Below are 19087 nucleotides of genomic sequence, written 5' to 3' on the forward strand. Positions count from 1 at the left end.
GTGTTTTAATATATCTTATTAATCAGTGAAATACCATCAAACATGTCAAAGGATTGATCATGTTCAGCAACCACAAGGTTGTGCTATTGGCTAATTAGTGTGCGGTGCATAATGAAAACTTGATCATGCAGCATTATATATACATGGAGCGCCTTTCTAGTGTTGTTTCTATTGCAGCTTCTTCTATATTGTAGTTTCCAGTGCCTTAAATATTCATAGTAAACTCACATTTAGCAGATGGTCATTAAAACTTTGTGTGTGGGTCCACAGTCCCAGCAGTAGTAGTCTGCCGCCCCCTGTGTGTTACTATCAGTAGGTTGCACCAACCCCAGCTGCGCATGCGCAGTGAGTGTGCGGGCGCAGCTTCGCCGTGGTTTCGGTTGGCAACGTCTCGCTCCTTGAACAGGCATTCGACCGTCGGCCAACGAGTGTTCCCAAAATGTCTGGAAATTTATTTTAACGGATTAGGAGCCGAGCGGAAACACCGGAGCAGCGTTAAGAAAGGTAAGCTCTTTTTGTTTTCTCTGAACAGTTTTAGTTGAATAGTGTGGGGGATTGAAAAGCGCTAAAAAAGTGACGAGTGAACTAAACGTTAGCGAGCACTGCAAACACCGAGAGCCAGCCGAGCCGACCAACTTCAGTCAATGCAGGGAGCAGGCTCTTTACTACGGCTCAGCCGTTAGTCTGAGTTCTGCCTAAAACCATTCAAACCGGCTCAGTGCTTCACTTCGACCACCGGCCATTCAACAGGGTATTTAATTAGCCTCAAATATGCCGCTACCCGCAAAAATGTATTAACTACTAATTATTCTACAACCTTCCTGATCATTAACGTACCAGTGCGCATGCTCTCACTGCTTGGCAGACTTCGGATTTGTAGTTTTTCGTACCTGTGTTAATCGCAGTTGTGAGGGCCAAGAGAAAACGGTAAGACTACAAGTTCCAGACAATGGGAGCTTTGTTTGGGAAGAGTGCTAGCCATCTAGTTAGCCCGTACGAGCTTTGAATTTCGAGTAGTTTTGCTGCAAATCGGAAGTTGCCTTGGCTAGAGATTTGTTTAAGAATGAGCTGCATGGCATTTGTTGTTGCTGTCTGGTAACACACGTATTTTGTTATTTTCTAATGCGAGTGTTGCAGTAGTTGGAAATGACACCCTTTTCTGTGATTAAATCGTGCAACATGTGTAATTGTGGTCTCAAAATGAGATTTGCTCCTACGTGGTTGGACGTGCACACTCTGTTCAGCTGTCAACAGACGTTTGCACTGGATTTGCGAGTGCGTAACGTTAGTAGACATGTATACGCGTGTGTGTATGTGCATTCGAGTGTGTTTATTGAATGGGGAGGTGATGATGCCTCGGCGTGTCGTCTTCCTTTCATAGAGATCCCCCGTGTTGCTGCTGTATCCCCCAGCCCTCAGGAAATGACACGTCGAGGATCAGGATGATGGATCTGTCTTGCTAGAGCAGCAGAGCGTGCAGCACTGCACATATTCTGGGCATCATTTACTCTCGTTTCCTTCCGTCTGGAACTAATGGAATAATTATCACCGGGATAATTCTAAGAATGATGTGTAAGTGTCCAGCCCTGGTTATCCCACTGCTTTACCCGCATGTAGCAGCACAAGTGTTGAGTACAGCACTTTGCAGTACAGTAAGGAAATCCTGTATTTCATCCCTATTTTTTTAGAGGAAATGAGATTTGAAAGCAGTCAACACAGTTTTGAACTGTGAAGTGCATGCCAAATAATACAGACATGATTCTCCATAATGTAAATCCAGTTTCTTTTGATCAAAGTCTGCGCACCAGATTGCAGAAGTCAATTATACAATAGTCTTTGTTTAAAGTTTCCCTTAAGAAAATCCCATCTTTTCAAGACAAACGATTCATATAAAAAAATCAACCTCAGGCACACTCACTCTAAATGCTCCCCTCCTGTCTTCTTTTGTAACCCTCTATCGCTCTGTCAAAGCAACAAATTCCTTTAATTGATGGTTGACATAAAAAAAAACTTGTATTTCAAGCATGACTTATTTCATGAGTGACAGCAGCAGCATGTCCCTGCAAGCTGTTTGTGTTGGATATATTGAAAACAACAGGAGTGTGTGACTTAGAGGAGATAAAGCAAACCTGCAGACAGTAGTAGACTCTAGCTCTTTATCAGCCAAATTGTTCGCCACGTTCTACACTTTGTAGGGATAGACCGATTATCAGCGCCGATATTCGGCATTTTTTTTTTTACATTTTGTTTTTATTTTTTAATCCGACGGCCAATAAGAGATCAATTTAAAACTGGGGTTTTTTTGGCTCTGATGCAGCCGCGCCTCTCTGTCTGCAGTCACTACTCTGTCTCCAGCATTGTCCCACCCACAGCACTGATTGGTTACACGCAGAGCCATGGCACGGGTAACAGCCAATCAGGAGTTGTATTATTCAAAATTTTGACGCCAGTATTTTCACTTTTACTGCAATGAATATCGGCTCCAAATATCGGTTATCGGCCTCCTTGACTACTAATAATCGGTATCGGCCCTGAAAAAACCATATCGGTCTATCTCACTTTGTATCACATAATTAATTCAATGTCAATGCAAGACATTTCTCTAATACAATATTAAATATTACTTCATTAATATAAAATCACTCTCCTAGTCCTAAATTGTTGCTGCGGAGAGCAAAAGGACAAAATCTAACACTAGCTCTAAAATCTGATCTCTCACTGTTGGTTTTGGTCTTGGCTCTGAAACTAGACAAAAAATGAGTATCGTCCAGATTATGTTTTGCTACACAATTTTGGAAACTCCTGCCAACTCTATAATATCTGTATGATAACCCAGTTTGTTTTGGAAATGTAACCACTGTATGACATTATCCATGCTCATTTCCTAATGTTGGACCTGCTTCACATGACTGTAAAGCACCTACGGCAATCATCTTGTATTGGGCTACATTGGGCACCGGATAATGGATACTTACGTCTGTGATCTTGATGACCATCTCAGATTTTGTGCTTCTTATCGTGGTGTTTCATAGCAAACAGCTGCAGGAACAAAGGATCCTGTCTTCAAAGACTTTGCTGAATATCGGCCACCTGAGTTATTTCGCCTGTAAACATTACGTTGAATCACCATGTGTTATCTTGGCAGAGGTGACTCATCTGTTGTGTGATTTTTCCCTCTTTCTTGTTCTTCACAAGGATTTTAAAGAACTGACACACACAGGCATGCAGGCCCGGTCATCTGTACATGGTTCCAAGTGCGTCTTTTGTGATGTTTTTTAAAAGCAGCAAGGACTTTGTTTTGGCTCCATCTCTGGTTTTAGTTCCTGTTTCCCAACCGCGACACCTTGGCAGCCCTCATGCTGTTTGTAATTTCAGAATGAAACGCCTCTTGCCAGGCTTTTTATTAATTCCTTGGTGGCATCTGAGTTAAATAAAGGTTAAAAGAAATGAACAACTGTGAGTTCTCAGTGTGCAGAAGAACACTCACAAGCATCTCAAACAACATTCATCACAGTCACCAGGTGTACCCTGACAGGTCACATAGAGGGAGAAAGACGCCTTGGGCTACCTTGTGCCGTCTGGTCTATGTCAAGGTGCACGGTGACGGCTGCGTGTGAGTGCATACATGTGTGTTTTAAAAGGGCTTCAACATGCTGCATAGTCTTAAACTTGAGCTTATGGATCCCAGCCTTTGTGTGATAGCCTGTCAGCTGAGCCTGACATTCATTTCTCATTGAGCTATATCTCTCTCTCGGTTTATTGCCGCCTCACGCTGTGGGTTTATACTCCTTTTAAATCAACAGTGTGACGCAGGTTCAACCCATGTCGGCAGTTAATCTGAAAGGGTCACCACACGTCATCACACCTGGCATCACAGCCTCCTCCCAACTAGTATTAAACACAGTACATTAATTGACTGCATTGAAAAACTGCTTTCAGATTAGGCTTACAATTTATGTAAGCCCTATACCACCATATGTGACCTGATCTTCTTTATAGCTGCAACAAGGCAAAGCAAGAATATTTGTCTGTATCTTTCAAATTTAAAGGCAATTTAAATAGCTTTATGTAAAGTAAAGGAAATAGAACAACATTTATAAACAGAGCAAAAAGGAAGATAACATAAAATCGATTAAAAAATCTCTGATTTATATACAGTCTCAGAGCAGTGAAATATAAAATCTCAGGGGAAAAATTAAGCAACATTTTATCCTCTGAAAGACACAGACACGCAGCAGCCCAGAAACCAGAGCGGAGCGTGTGTGGGCGAGATCCAGCGTAGATGTGGAGAGAAACAGAAAATGACATTTCAATTGATAATTATGTAATAAAGTGTAGTCCAATGTAATTCTGTGGTTAGCTGTGTATGTGTACGGCACCACAGTGGTAGTCTGAAGTTTGTGTGAACTGTGAAAGACCTCCGTACACAGCTGAGTGTTTAACTGGTGCATAAAAGGGCTAAACAACTTCATAACACTGAAAAATAACTGTTGTGATTACTGCTGGTATATTTATATTTATACATCATTTCATACTTCACTATAAGGATGCTGGATAAAAGACTGGAACATTTCCTCAGCATCTTTGTATACAGCAAGTTACTGTTGTATGTGTTTAAATAAAATCACCGGCAGTAATGGAGACAGTTTGCAGAAGTTGTTGGCCTCCATTAAAAAGATGAACGTCTGACAGTCGTCTAAATGGGTCAAACAGAGGTTGAATGCGAATTCAGGAGACCTGCGTAATTCATGTGTATTAGTCAGAGTGCAGGTGCACAGTTTAGGATGAAATGGCATTAGACCACCAACAGTAATGCAAGCCGTCCCCTCCCTCCCGACCCCAATCTCTTTGATGTATTCGCCTCCCCTGAGGGTCGTATCCATAAGTCATCCTGCATGGCAGTGTCAAGAGGTCAGAGATTTACAGAAAGAGAAGAGCGCACCATGTTTCCCGAAATGAGTCTCTGCTTTACGGCCTACTGTGCAGCTATAAAACATTTGCGAGGTAGGCAGTTGATCTATCAAGGCTGCTTCTTCCTCTTTTTTTTCTTCCTCTCCTCCTCACTCCCTCAGAGGTCAATTTCCCTCTAGGTGTTGTTTACCAATCTTCATCACAGGGAACAGGATGAATCAGAGAATCACAGCTGATGTGCTGCCAGTGTGCTGTTCTCTGCCTTCTACAGAGGTTAGGGTCTTTTGCATTTTTAGTACGTCTACATAAGCTACGTCCGCGGCTACATCGTTCCTCTGTGTGCTGGGTATGTTTGACTGAGGTAAATATAGCCTGTTGGTTTGAGCTCGAGGATAAACACAGATGTTGAGGAGGCCTTTTCTTGCCACAGGTCGGCCTGCGTCCTCCCCCTGGTCAGCGCTGGTAGCAGAGGGAGAGAGAAAGAGAGGGAATGCCTCCTCATCCAACCACAACACACTTAAACAGGGCTATTGGACTTAACACTAAGCTTTAGACGGGGTTAAAGGATGTGTATACATTTAGTACAAAACATTTAGACAGCCTGACAAAGTGCTGTACATAAAGAGTGATTTATGCAGGCCTACCATGGCTGTCCATTTAGCAGGTTAAAGTGGAGGCCACTCTGCAGACAGACAAATGGACGTCCACTTAACAGAAAGCCTGTACTTAGCTTAAATACTTGGATTTGTGTTTATTGAAAGAGAGAATTTTCACAGGAAAGCCAGACCTGACTGTTTGGGTTATTTCTCAATCCTCGCTGAATCCAGGGCCACGAAGAAGAGGAGTCGCTGCGAAAGCTGGCTGCAGGCCTGCTCAGTCCCTGAGCAGCACTGAGTGTGCTCATTTCCATAACATTAAGAGCTCTTATCTGTTCCTCTCCCCTCTTTTATAATGTTCTCGCAGGCCTGTACGCCTCTTTCAAAAGGGGACTGATGATGTTAAATGGTGTTTCAGTGCTGTGCTGTAAGGGACTGTAGCTGATAGAAGAAGCACACATCATGAATTAGATCTCTGGGGAGCAGGCTTTGTTCTAGAGACTTCCAAAGCCTTCAGATAGACGTCCATTAATGTGAATTGTCATTCAGCTGAGAGGGGCAGCAGCCACCGTTCACTCTGTAACGTCTTCATTTCCTTTATTCTTCTAACATCTTGCTTGAAATGTCTTGGGAGTTCAGTTTGTCCGCTGCCTGAAGAGAGTGTTGCTACACCTGCTTCAAATCTGTCCCTTGCCGAAGCTTCACACACAGTGGACAGGTGGTGTGTGTGTGTGCGTGTCTGTGTATGTGTGTGAACAAAGAGGCCTGTCATACGCCAACATAGCAGAAATGCTCTGGAAAAAGGAAATCCGGCATGAAGGGAAAGAGAAACAGCTGATCCCGAGTGCATCTGTTTTTATGGACTGAGGAGGAGTAAATTAACCTTGTGCACCCCACAAACACATGAGCTTGAACATCACACACCCATCATGTCATGAACTCACTTGCGGTCCATTACAGTCTGAGTCTTTACTGAAATTATCTCCTTTTTTCCCAAGCAAAACCATGAAAAAATCCTCTGGTTTCTGCCTCTCGAGGGATTTCCTGTTTTTGCCCGTCACAGAGCCCAAGTTGACGTCTACTCATAGATGTTTTTAGTCAAATCAACAGTCCAAACCTCAAACAGATATTAAACATAGAAAAACACCAAACCTTCTCATCACTGGACTGTAACAAGACCTATAGCAGATTGTAAACGCAGCCAGCAAAGACGCTTTATAGCAATTTCAAGGCTCCTATCATGTGATCGTTAAGTATTCGTGTAAGGATAAATACACAGGATGTTAGGAATCGGTCACTTAAATGAGGAAGTTTAAACCCCCTCCATATTAGTCAATGGCCTGAATCACTGAATCAACAAGAGGCTGTAAAGATTCAGCCCACTACGTCTGAACAATGAGTCAATTCTTCATTGTCAGGGATGCGTTTATGACCACATTTTTGTTTCTTTCTGTAGAGTCATGAAAGCATCTCTGTAGCCCCCCAGACACCTCATGCGAAATTCCATCTGTGTTTTATTTGGAGGCGCTCGCCAGCCCGCTCCTTCTGGCTCTCCGTGCTGCCCGACGGAGGTCAAGCAGTCGCACAGGAAGTGAGTACGCACTGAGGAGGATACGAGTGTGTGGTGGAGATGAGTGTTGCAATGAATCAGACAGAAGTGGCCTCATACTACAGAGATCAGTCACGTAGAGGAATGACCAGTTCACAGCACACTAGTCAAGAATCCCTTCCAAGCTCGGAAACACGTTAACACAATTTGGATACAGCTGATATCCTGGACTTTTCTTTGCCCATGCATTGTTGGGAAGGGTTCAGTGTTGGCTCATCTTCGTCGATAGAGAAAAGCAGCTGCCTTCAAGCGCTGCTGGGAAAAAAGGGTTGGAGAAAAGGGCGTAACGCCAAACACCATCAGGAAACGTGGATAGATTTGCATGTTTCCCCCTTCCTTTGTCACTCAGGATGTTTCACTTTTAGTGACCTACTTGTCTTTTATAAACACAGACAGATAAACACGCACTACATCCTGTATGTGTGTGCCAATGAGTCTTGGTAGGAACAAGTGAGTTTTAAAGATGTTTTTCTTCCTCTTTCTGTAAGATTTGTTATGAAACAACATCAAAAGTCTGTCCCTGTTTGGAGGGAGACATACATACATACATGCAGCCGTTCAGAGAGGCATGCATACATATGGTCCCTCCCGCCCACTTCCTCTTCACAGCTCAGATCTGTGGCTATGAGGGCTGACTGTGGAGCCTTTGTTTTAATGCTAATTGAATATAGCATGTGGTCATTCCATGAATGCCTCTTGGCCCAGTTTTCATGGTACTGTATCAAAATGGGCATTTTTTTCCTTCCTAATTTCCAGATCAGATTTGATACCAAACGGAGGCTATTTTAAAGGCTATTTTCATTCCAGTTTATTTGGGCTAATCTGTGCGGAGAGGTATGCTAATGTGTTTATGCTGTCACTGAGGCCGGGCACACAATATGTGCTTTATGAGCGGGACATGAGGGGATTGCTGAGAAACATAGTATACAGCTGTTAAGTTTTGGGTAAGTGAGTGGGTGTGTGTACTCTGTGACGATGATTTTAGTGTCGGTGATTAGTGCTTCCTTGTCAGTGTTCAGTTGTCATAAGATAATAAACATCATTCCCTCTCTTAGCAGGTTTTCCCACAAATAATACTCAAGGCTAGGGGTGTGTTGCTTCAGATAAGGCTTTGATCCTCTCTTTTATACAATCCAGATTCCTGTCATACATTATGCACTGTTATACAATGCTACTGTCTGAGAGGTAGTGTTGAGAGGGACACTATAGTGATGCTCCTGCTGCTGTTTCCCTCTAAATAAAGCTTCTGCTCATCCAGCACAACACACATATATCTCCTTTTTTTGCTGAGTCCCACCAAAGACGCTCCCTGGGCTCCTGCGTGTGAGAACTTAAATGCCTCCCAGTGCTGTTTATTTAAGTGCTTGATTAAATTTGTAGTATTGTAATTAACTCTGCTGATGACACCCTTTGAAACACTTGCATTAGAAGTGTCTCTCTGGCTGTTTTTACTCTTCAGTTTGAAGTGTTTTTCCGCTCCGCACACACATAGCTGCTGCCTGGTTACTTTCAGCTAATGCACCGCGACACTTAATTCTGCTCTTTTATTTCACTTAAAAACTTCAGTCATTAATGTAATTATTCGACCCAGCCGTGGACCTTGATACATTTGAGTGCGTCTGTGTGAGAGTGTGCGGCAGTGACAGCCTTGTTAGCCGTCCCACAGGAGTAGTCAGGGGAGCGGTGGAGGGGAGAAGGAAGTGACAGAAGTCTGGGTGTTTCTGCACACAACAGTCGAGCCTGTTATCATCGTGGGAGAGGAGGAGACGGATGAGCTAAAAACTCAGAGGGGAGAGAAACGGCTCGACAGGGGAGGAGGGATGGGAGGACAGGACAGGACAGACGGAGGGAGAGGCTAAAAGGGAGGCCTGTTGGAAGAAGAAAGCCGGCTCATGTGCAGCCTTCTCTTCTTTCACCTCCTCGATTAGGCCTCTCTTTTCTTTCTCTCTTTTCCCCACGACCTCTGCGGCCGAAAGCTGATTAGATAACTGTCTGGTTCAGTGTGTCAGGTGAGGCTGTACCTGAGAAATGATAATCAAAGGACAGCTACACGCAGCGGAAAAGGAGTGCGAATGCGATACAATCCCCCCCTAGAGAGAGGTGAGAGCCTCAGAGAAGCAGCGAGGGCGTTTTGTGTGTGAATCTGCGGTTGTCTCCAGAGAGAGTTTGTCTGTGGAGCGGATCTCCTCCGGCTGTGATGAGTTCGATTAAGAGATGCATCACGAATTAGAAGAAGTCGTCAGTGGACAGTTTGTCTCTGTGCTGCGGCAAACAGGTGTATGCTCGGCTCGCATGTGTGCGTGTGTTTACTGAAGGTCACTGTGCTCACCCCACCCCGCTTGACCCACTTTGTTGCCCAAAGGCGCTCAAACACCTCCCTCCCTCTCTCTCTGTCCTCTCCACCTCTCACATGCACTTAGACAACCTCTCTCTCTCCTCGTGAACTCTTGTCACTGCTCTCAGCCCAAACACCTCAGCACACACATGGCTGCGTCCATTAAGCACATTTCTGCCATGCAACTACTGCACACACACACCCCCCTTACACACACACATATGCACAGTTGTCTGCAGAGGCTGTGTTTTTCCAGTGGTTCCCACGTCTGAATTTGACAGGAATGTTGGCAGCCCAGGAGGGAGCCTCTAGGCTGTAGGTTTTTTCTCCCCCCCTCCTTCACAATTTTTTAAGTAGAAGGTCAACATTTTGAGAAATGCTCTTTTTTTTGCTGTCCTCCCGAGAGTTAGATAAGAAGATTGATACCTCTCTCATTTCTTTCTGTTACATATCAGCCAGGAGCTAGCAGGTGGGTAGCTTAGCATAGCATCAAGACTGTAGCAGGGGGAAAGAGCTAACCATGAAAATCCATCAACAGCACTTAAATAAGTTACTTACACGTCCAGGTGTGGGATTTACTTGATACAGGCTAGCTGTTTTCCCGTTTCCCATCCAGTCTTTATGCTAAACTAAGCTAATCCATTGCTCAATCTGGAAAGTTAATAGTCACAGTATTGATCTAACTCTAAGGGAAAGAAGAGAATACATGTGCGTTTGTCCTTTTAAAATGTGCTTTTACTTTAATCTCTCCTCTTCCTCTCTCTCCATCCTTCCTCTCTTTTCTCTCTAAACTTTTTTGTCATTACTCAAAATGTTTTCACTCAACACCACAGTTGTCTGCGCCTGGAAAACAACTCGGCCAGTGTTTGCTTTTTTTTGTTTTTTGCGAGCACATGTGCAGCTCAGTGTGGGTTGCACATGCATGCACGGCTGTAGAACCACACCCTGGAGTCACGCCACGCTTCAAACCAAACACGGAGAGAAAGAGAGGCGACTTCTGGAGGGATATAGCTTGTTGTGACAGCGCCTTGCGCGAGTTCGGGGCCGAGACGGTTGATGGCCGCGGATCGCAGAGCGAACAATGAGCGGAGTGACAGCCGAGCGGGCCTCCGAGCAGTTCTCGCTCCAAGTTTGAGGAACAAAGTGGTGATGGTGATCCGGCGCTACAGTCCCTCTGCTGGAGTTTCATTTGAGGCTGGTTGGAGCAGACACACCTTCCACTCGGCTGTTATTACTGCGCAAATTCCACCTCAGAGATGCCGCTGTCGGTCCAGATGCCTGAGATAGTTTTGAGGGGCTGAGAGCTATATCAGAGTGTAAAACTCACCCTCATCTCTTGTGTGTGATTGATAACCCAGCCTGAAACCTACAAGCGAACATATTTTATCACCAGTATGTCAGCTTTACGACCACATGCTGGCTAAGAATGATGTAGGTTTTAAAGTAAGTCATCCTCACCTCTGGAGTCTGACGGGAGAGCCTGTATCTCCATTTTACTTTTCATAATAGGATGTTCATACAGGCTAGCGAGGAACACACACGCACACACACACAGAATGTGAGTTTAGCGGAGCCACACCTTTCCCCCTCTAATCCTTTTTCTTTGGAAACAAAACCCCTCTTTATGTTATCTTCTGAATAGACTGTGTTCACCTGCGCTCACCACCTGCCTCTAATTCTGCAGAAAACTCTGTGTGTGTGTGTTGGCGTGTGAAGCATTTACATGAGGCATTTTAGGGATTTTCTTTTTGCAAAACAAGCCCGGGAACATTTGCACGTCTCAAAAGTGGAGATGCATGGCTGCCAGAGGGATTCTAACATGTATTAGATGTCCAATAAGAATTCAAGTGGGTGGTGTTTGATCCTTTTACTGTAGAAGGATCAGTTTTCTGGGAATCTAAGACACAAACGCCGCAATGTTTTATTAGTATTGTTGAAGATTAGGTCTTCAGTTACTTTGCTAACTAGCGCTGTCAGTGGAGACGGGTTGGGAGGGACACCAAATGCACTATGCAGCTACCTTTGAGGTGTACTTCTGTTGCTGTTTGCTCTGTTTTAACACCCTGGCTTTCAGCCTGCATTCTCTTTTCAGTTTGTCTCACCAAGTCAGTTTGTACAGTGCTTTCTGCAGCTCTGTGTTTCAGCTCGGGTCTCAATGGACCTACTGTACTCTGTTTGCTCTAACTAGTCAAAGTCCCGCAGGCAAACAGTGCCTGGTCTCTCTGGGGCCTGGGACTGTGATACAGTGGAGCCAGGGCCCGCCGAGCTACAGCGCTACGGTTTCACCATAGCCTCGTGTTACCACAGTGTCGGGCTAGTGACGCTCTGTGAGAAGAAGGGGTTTTTGTGTTTGTGTGTGTGCCTTAAATTGTTGTTAATATTGTGTAACACACATCAGTAAAAAAAGAGTCACACAGATGTAAAGTTTTATCTCTCCGCATGGTAAGAATTTGTCCTCACAAAGAGAATGGGGGAAGGGGAGGGGAGTCAGGAAGGCTAGATCACACAGTACAGTAGGTGTGAGAGGAAGAGCAGCAGACCCTTGTAAAAAGAAAGACACCCCCCCCCCCCCCCCCCCCCCCCGATATCCTCATCGTGATTCTGATGCAAGTCTGTGTCCAGATGAACTTCAACTTTTGGTGCACGACTTTTCGATTTATTCTGACTCCCCCTATCTCAGATCTCAAAGTCTTCTGTGGGACTTGAAATTTCTCCCCTCGGCTGGAGTTGGCAGACGCAGTGAGGAGGAGGAGGAGAAGGAGGAGGGGGAGTCCGGAGCGATTATGAGACTTGGGGTGAGCTTTAACCCACTTAGCACACCATCTCGGGGTCTCCTGCCAAAACGGTGAGCTTAGTGCTTTTAATCCTCTTCCCAGAGTGAGCTGATAGTTTGTTGCTTGCGGCTGTTCTCTTGTCTCGCTGCAAAGAAATATTATCTGCGAGAACTTTTATTATCTGAACCAGCATGATGTTTTTATGTGTTTCACAAGTGGATGCATATGAGTTTGAAGCTGTGTGTGTGTGTGTGTGAGAGTTGTTGGGCAGTTTCCTGGCCATAAACACACCACTGAAAAAGCTGCGCTGTGGTTTGAAGTGAGCCCCTCTGTCGGCCCTTGCAGCCCTCACAGCCAGCCGGCCAGGCATGTTTATTTACCCCCCTCCAGACTGGTTTGTGCTGGGCTGGCGTCTGCCCCGGGGGTCCGACTACAGTCCAGTTTAGAGCCCATCCTCTCCCAGCATACCGCCAACATCACATGCCTGCTTCCCCCAAACTATGCCGGGCTCCCTCTCTTAATAAAACGCCACGTTCCTTGCATTCTTTATGTGCAGGCTTCTCTCTCCCCTCTTTTCGCATGCATGGACGGGTTGCACCGAGAAATGCAGACCGCAATTAATGAAGCCAAATTGCGCACAAAGCTTTTAGTGTTGCAGACCATTCTCCAGTTTAAGACCTGTTTGTTTGTAAGTTTCCTTTTGTGCAAGTGAAGAGCAGAGGAGGAGGAGGAGCAGGAACAAGTGAAGGCTGATTCAGTGGTAGGGTGGTTGGAGCAGCAGCAGCCCTGTCACTGCAGGTTTACGTCTGCCCCCACCCCCCCTTCCTTCTAGCATGGTGGAGTCATGGCTGAATTGGGGTCAGCCACGCTTCCTCAGTCGCTCCCCAGTCCTTATTTTATCCCTCTTTCCCCAAAACAAACTCCTGTCAGTGTCCCTCCACATATCCGTCATCTGACCTCCTCGGTCTCACTTCCTTCTCCCTCTACCTCTTTTAACATCCCTCCTCATTTTATGCATTTGCTCTGGGTGCTTCCTTACCCTGTTAGGAGAGGAGGACAGGGCGAGATTTATAATTAACAAAGGCTGATTCCAGCACTGAAAGGGAGAGCTGTCTGAGGACTCGGTGTGGAGCTGAGTGGGGACGGTGAACAAATTGGGCTTTTTATTCAGAATATCAAATAGATGCTGAAGAAGGAGAAAAAGCACCATGATGAGACACAATGACTGTTGTGCTGTTTTTGTAGGCAAGTTTTGGCAAAGTCTAAGCTGCTTAGCCACGCCAGACCTCTACTTTAAAAGCAGCCTACAGTACAGCGGTATGTAGTCCAACGCTGCGTAAGGGCTCTGATGAGCTCAGGCAGGCATGAAGACTCATTACCATCTCATAAAAGATCTTTGTCCTCCCAAGACTCTCCACTGAAAATTAGTGCTGGTGCTCTGTGTTGTTGCGCAACTACACTTTCAGACAACTGCCATATCTGGTTTTCAAGGTAAGAATTTATGACTTGAGTTTCGATTAAAAAAAAAAAATGCGGAGCGTGCGCAGGCAAACAGAACTTTATTTGCCGGCTCATCTCATTAAATTGACTTCACTAGACAATAGTGAAGTGTAGTGTCAGTTCATACAGTTGTTTACCCAAGGAAGGAAGTTCGAAATAGTGAATGCAAATTATATGCAAACAAACGTCTGCATATTGAAGAAGCAGGCCTGCTCTGAGGCTGTGAGGCCTTGCCTGGCCTGGCCTTGCCTGGCCTGGCCTGGCCTGGCCCGGCCCGGCCTGGCACAGTCTGGTTGGTTAAACAGATGGCTCAGTGCAGGCCCGTGTCGTGGAGAGAGGCGGCCTGCAGACAGACTCTTAACCATCTGGGCTCCAAGTGACATCAGGGCGACTTCTCCGTACATAGAACTAATAGATGCCCCTGGATGATAGATGATGCGTCACAGCTCCTCATTGGAAAATATAGTTTTGCTTGCTGACACCCCAATGTGGACAGGAATGGATGATGTTACTGCTACCCTTTATAAATGATCAATCTTTAAAGGAATAGTTCACTTTTTTGGGGGGGAACAGCTGACACACACAACACATTTTATATTTATATTATATGTTCTGTACAAAAACCAGCCACTTAACAGGCAACCTTTATCATGAGGTAAGACTCCAGCGATAGTCCTGCACATAAACCCCTTATAAAGCCTTTAATTGCTTTTATTAAGTTAAACTTTCTGCTGCTTTCACTTTATATGGAATCAACATACACGAGTGATATTATGTTGCTCATAGAAAGAATTTAAATTACAATAATTTCCAAAAAATTCAACTTTCCCACCCTGAAAGAAACCCTTTAAACACGTCTGCAGAAAGTTGGTAGCACCACATTAGTCAGCATCAGTCAATCCATTTATAACAGAAGAAGAAGGTTAAACGTTGGGAAAGCATGCATCCAACAAGTCAAAAGTCCCAGATCCTCTTGTATCCTGTATGAGTCAGTTGGATTCAGCTTATCAGAATGACTTGTTTGAACGTGTCGCTGTTTGAATCACAGCTCTGACCATCCCAATATGTGATGACAATAAGCCTTTTTCCAAAAGAAATGTGGAACTCGTCTTTATAATTTTTCCACAGTGAGTAACAGACTGAAGTGGGTGGTGTGGCTTTGGATGAGTACTGCACCGTCTGAGCTTAAGACCAAGGTGATTTGGTGCAGCACAGAGGCAGCGCCCGAGCCTGCCCTCAGTCAATATTTGCCTCAGTGAGTGCTTTGCCCCTGGCGGGAGAACAAACGGAAAACGCTCTGGCAAATGTCTTAAAACAGAGGTGCAGAGTTTCTCTCAGAGGCCTCAGCTCCTGTGTTCTAACCTCCTCTAGCTGCCACGGAGTATGCGTGACACCTGTTCCCCATGTTCTCCAGGTCCGTGTTTATAAAAAGCACCGGAGCAAAACCACAGCACTAAGTGGCTGGTGGGTGGCTGCAGCCGAGGCTTCATTAGACGCTCAAATGTACAGCATTATGGCTGCTCGGGGTTTGCATTGTGAGCTGCTGTTGCGACACACCATCGGCAAACAGCTCGGACACAGGCCACCCAGCGAGAACTGGACGCTCTGCTGTTTTGTCACCCACTCCCTCTCCCTCTGCTGTCCATCTGGCAGAGTAAGAGAGATAAATGAGCAGCGGCACACAGGTGGGAAGAGCTGCCAAAGCCGACACAAAGGAAATGTGAGGGGAAAAAGGCAGGAGAAGACAGAGAGGAAACCAGGATCGAGATACAAAGATACTAATGAGCCCAAAGGTGTGAGGATAAATGTGTGTGTGATTTTGCAACACATGTGGCATTAACCAGACCTTCCACTGATGAGGCTTTGAAGGGGGCCGCAACACCCCAGTCACTTAACATTTCCATACAGTGTGGGAGCAAACAGGAAGTCGTAGTCCTACAAGAGTTTTCTTCTTGCTGATTTTTGGTTTTGTTTATCCTCTTTCTAATTTCCAATATGCCATTTTGAACCTAGCAGAAGGTTTTATCAGCTCCCTTCCTGGGAAAAGATCAGCTGACATTTACAAAAGCAACGCTCTCCCACAGTTTCTGTTTGTATTAAGTCAGGAGGTTATTGTGTGTGCATGTAAGCCAACGTGCAGCCGGTGCGCCTGCCAAGGAAACACATTGTTACTCCTTGTTCGTGGAGGTGTGCGGTGAGTCACGGCGCACTGAAACTCGAATGCCTGCTTTGCTCAGAGCCGCGCTCGCTGCTAGGATGAAGTTGTATTTCCTGTTTTGCCAGGAGTTCCAGCAACCGGCGGCTTTGTTTGGGGGTTGTGGGTTTGGGCTGTTTGAACGTGTTTACTTGAAACGGTTCCGCAAGAGTGACAGACATGGAGACACAGACAAAACAGCTTGTTTTTTTCTATCTTTGGAGAAAGAACAAAGCAGGAAGATCACCTTTGTAAAATCTGTAGAGGTTAGGACAGGTTATTCTCTCATGAGTCACTGCCAAGAGGGGAAAATAAACCTTATAACATATCTTTTTTAGACCAATATTCAGCTTCAATGAAGAGTACAACGGGAAGGGGGCAATCACACTCCTTGCTGACTCAATTTCGTGTCTCCACAGATTTGAACAGTTTAACAGAGCCTCCTATGCAGAAACATACTGTATGTCTGGTTTCATACTGTAGTACAACAGCCTCATGTGACACAAAGTTGTTGGCAACTAGAGTCCCCAAACGCATCAAATTGACAGCTGAAATTAAATGCATCCGGAATATAACTTGTCAGACTGAGAGTGACAACGTTTGCCAAAGAGGTGTTCCTCTGGGATGTGACACTGATCACGTGCAGCTTGGATATTAACTAGGGCTGTGTGATAAAACCATCTCGACTTTATATTGCGATGAAATGTACGCCTGTAACGATGATAAACTTTGGTCAGTTTCTACTCTTTATCGATTGATGTAACAGCACGACACTCCTGAACATTGGACATTAAACCATTGCCAACTTGTGGACCATTAACACTGAGCTATCCTTGTTAGCGGGAGCTCAGCTTGCAGCCCCTCCAGTTGATGTTCTGTCCACTAAAGAGCAACAGAAAAACAAAGGACAATTAATTTCAGTAGTATAAAAGTTATGAGAGGAAGTGATGGCAATCTGGAATCTCGATTATTGGCGCTGATATTCAGCATTTTGACGCATATCGGCATCTGCCTTTTTTTTTTTTAATCTGTCGGCCGATAAGAGATCAATTTAAAACTGGGTTATTTTGGCTCGGATGCATATGCTTAAAGGCATTTAAACAAAGTTAAGTGTTGGAGTTTGCATTATTAAAAATTTTGACGCCAATATTTTCACTTTTACTGCAAATGAATATCGGCTTCAAATATCGGTTATCGGCCTCCTTGACTACTAATAATCGGTATTGGTATCGGCCCTGAAAAAACCATATCGGTCTATCTCTAATCTGGAGGGACCAAACAAGCATTTTACTTGTCTCAGTTGAGTTGTAGCCTGATTCAGGCTCTCTGATTCACCACCCACATGTCAGATTTGTTTAGATAAGTGTGGCCTTGTTTCCGTTGATGTTTTTGTACAGAAAATAGTGCCAAAGGTTAGAGAATGTAACCTGAGTTCTTATAACTCCACATACAGAAATAAGAAACTGTGAATCTACTTTTTTTTTTGATCAATCTGAAAAAAAGTTTGATGGATACATCATTCACTAATGTCTGCGTTTAGTCTATCCAGCAGTGGCTAGATAATTCATTGTTTTTTTTCATCTTTTGTGCTGAGCAGAGACTCAGGAGTTGTAAGGCACCCAGCTTGCCAGATTTCAGGCTGAGAAATTTCAGTCAGCCGTTCAAAGTTTGACTGAGTGGCTGTTAAAAAATACAGGATCATATTTTGGGGTTCCCCCATGCATTCCCTCCTCTTGTACTTTCCATGTTCAGTCTGCTGAAATCTTATCCGAGACATTTCTCACCAACCTGACCGCAGAAGCAGAGTCTACAGTAAAGGGAGTGACTCTGTGTTTTTGGAAAAACTGTTTTGTAATCTTTTAACTCTGAACTGAGCAGTTCTATTCAGTGGATTCCTTATCAGCAGGACACCGAAAGGCCACACACACAGCTTTTTCCCTCTCATAATTTTAGACTGCAGCAATAAATATTAAAGGAGGTTTGAAACTTAAGTACACAGACTTTAGCAGGAGGTACTAGCGTTTGGCGTCGCTCGAGAGGAGAGAGAGAGGGAAAGGGAGGAACAGGGGAGTGGTAGCTGTGTTTTTAATTTCCTCCAGCAGCTCTTAGCCCGCTTCTGCTGCCTCAGTCCCGAGCCCCCTGCGGTGGACTGAAGGGTTCTCGGTCAGGATCACCTCGGGACAGGGTCATGTGGTGTGAGGTGGTGACATTGGCCTGAATTTAGAAAAGAGGTTAGGTAAGGACAGTGGAGTTCCGTTTAAATGAGTTGATTTTTCAAGAGCAGAAAGTAAAGTCAGCCTTTCCTCACATTACAGCAGAGACTGACTGAGACTCCCTGCCCCGACCTGAGTCTGTAACCAACATGTCAGCTGTTCTTTACGCTCATTATTTCCACCTTCAGAAGAGTTCTGTTGATTCAAAGTGTTTTCTTCCTTTTTCTGCAAACATTCGAACTTCAAACTGTTCTGCTTTCTGCCACAGTTTGACATTTACATGATGGCACATGTACTCACATACACATGTGTAAAAAAAGGCCACACACTGTTTTATAGGACAGGTTCAGACGGCTCAAGCCTCATATTAGCTTTGGGTGAACATAAGAAGGAATTACTGCGCAAACAGAGGATTTTGATCCCTGTGCTTTTTGCAGTATGGTTGTTATTTACGGTTCATGGCCAGTACGAACAGGAGGAATGATTAGAGCAGGTAATCACTCTTTCAACATCCGTAAGATCTGCGAGTATTGTGTTAGGAAAGACTCAAATTTGTCTGAACCTGTCCTTTATTACCATGGTTATAATACTATTGCTTTTTGATTACAGTATATTGTGTATCACAGGATTGTCAACATCAAAAATCTTTATTTAAATTCACTAAATCCAACTTTTTTTTGTACATTTAGCCTTAAAAATCCCTGAAATGAAAGTCTTAAAATGTTAAGCCCCACCTGTAAAGAAAGGTGTTTACAATGATACATCAATCATGCGGAGAGAAAACATACATGTAGGTATTCTAGAGAGCACACGCAAATGCGTAGTTAAAAGCGAGTATATCTCCGGCTTTACGCAGAGGCACTGGGTTCATCTTTTTTCAGGCTGATTAACTTTGCTGCTCGTGAACTCTGTGACACCGACATACCTTTTACTATGTCATTGCTGGAATGGAGTT

At 44.6% G+C, this 19087-nt stretch overlaps 1 protein-coding gene across 2 annotated transcripts in view; it reads left to right on the plus strand.

The window, feature by feature from the left end:
• Positions 1 to 392: 392 nt before the first annotated feature.
• The window catches only part of sipa1l3 (signal-induced proliferation-associated 1 like 3), a 63535-nt gene continuing 44840 nt past the window's right edge, over positions 393 to 19087 (plus strand). For both annotated transcript variants that reach the window (XM_069668214.1, XM_069668216.1), the window contains exon 1: positions 393 to 504. The gene's annotated coding sequence lies outside the window, so the exon portion shown is untranslated. The remainder of the gene's footprint in view (positions 505 to 19087) is intronic.

This window comes from Semicossyphus pulcher, unplaced genomic scaffold (genome assembly GCF_022749685.1).
Source record: "Semicossyphus pulcher isolate SPU_LCO1_2020_fin unplaced genomic scaffold, fSemPul1.0.p SCAF_19, whole genome shotgun sequence".
Lineage (NCBI taxonomy): Eukaryota > Metazoa > Chordata > Actinopteri > Labriformes > Labridae > Semicossyphus > Semicossyphus pulcher.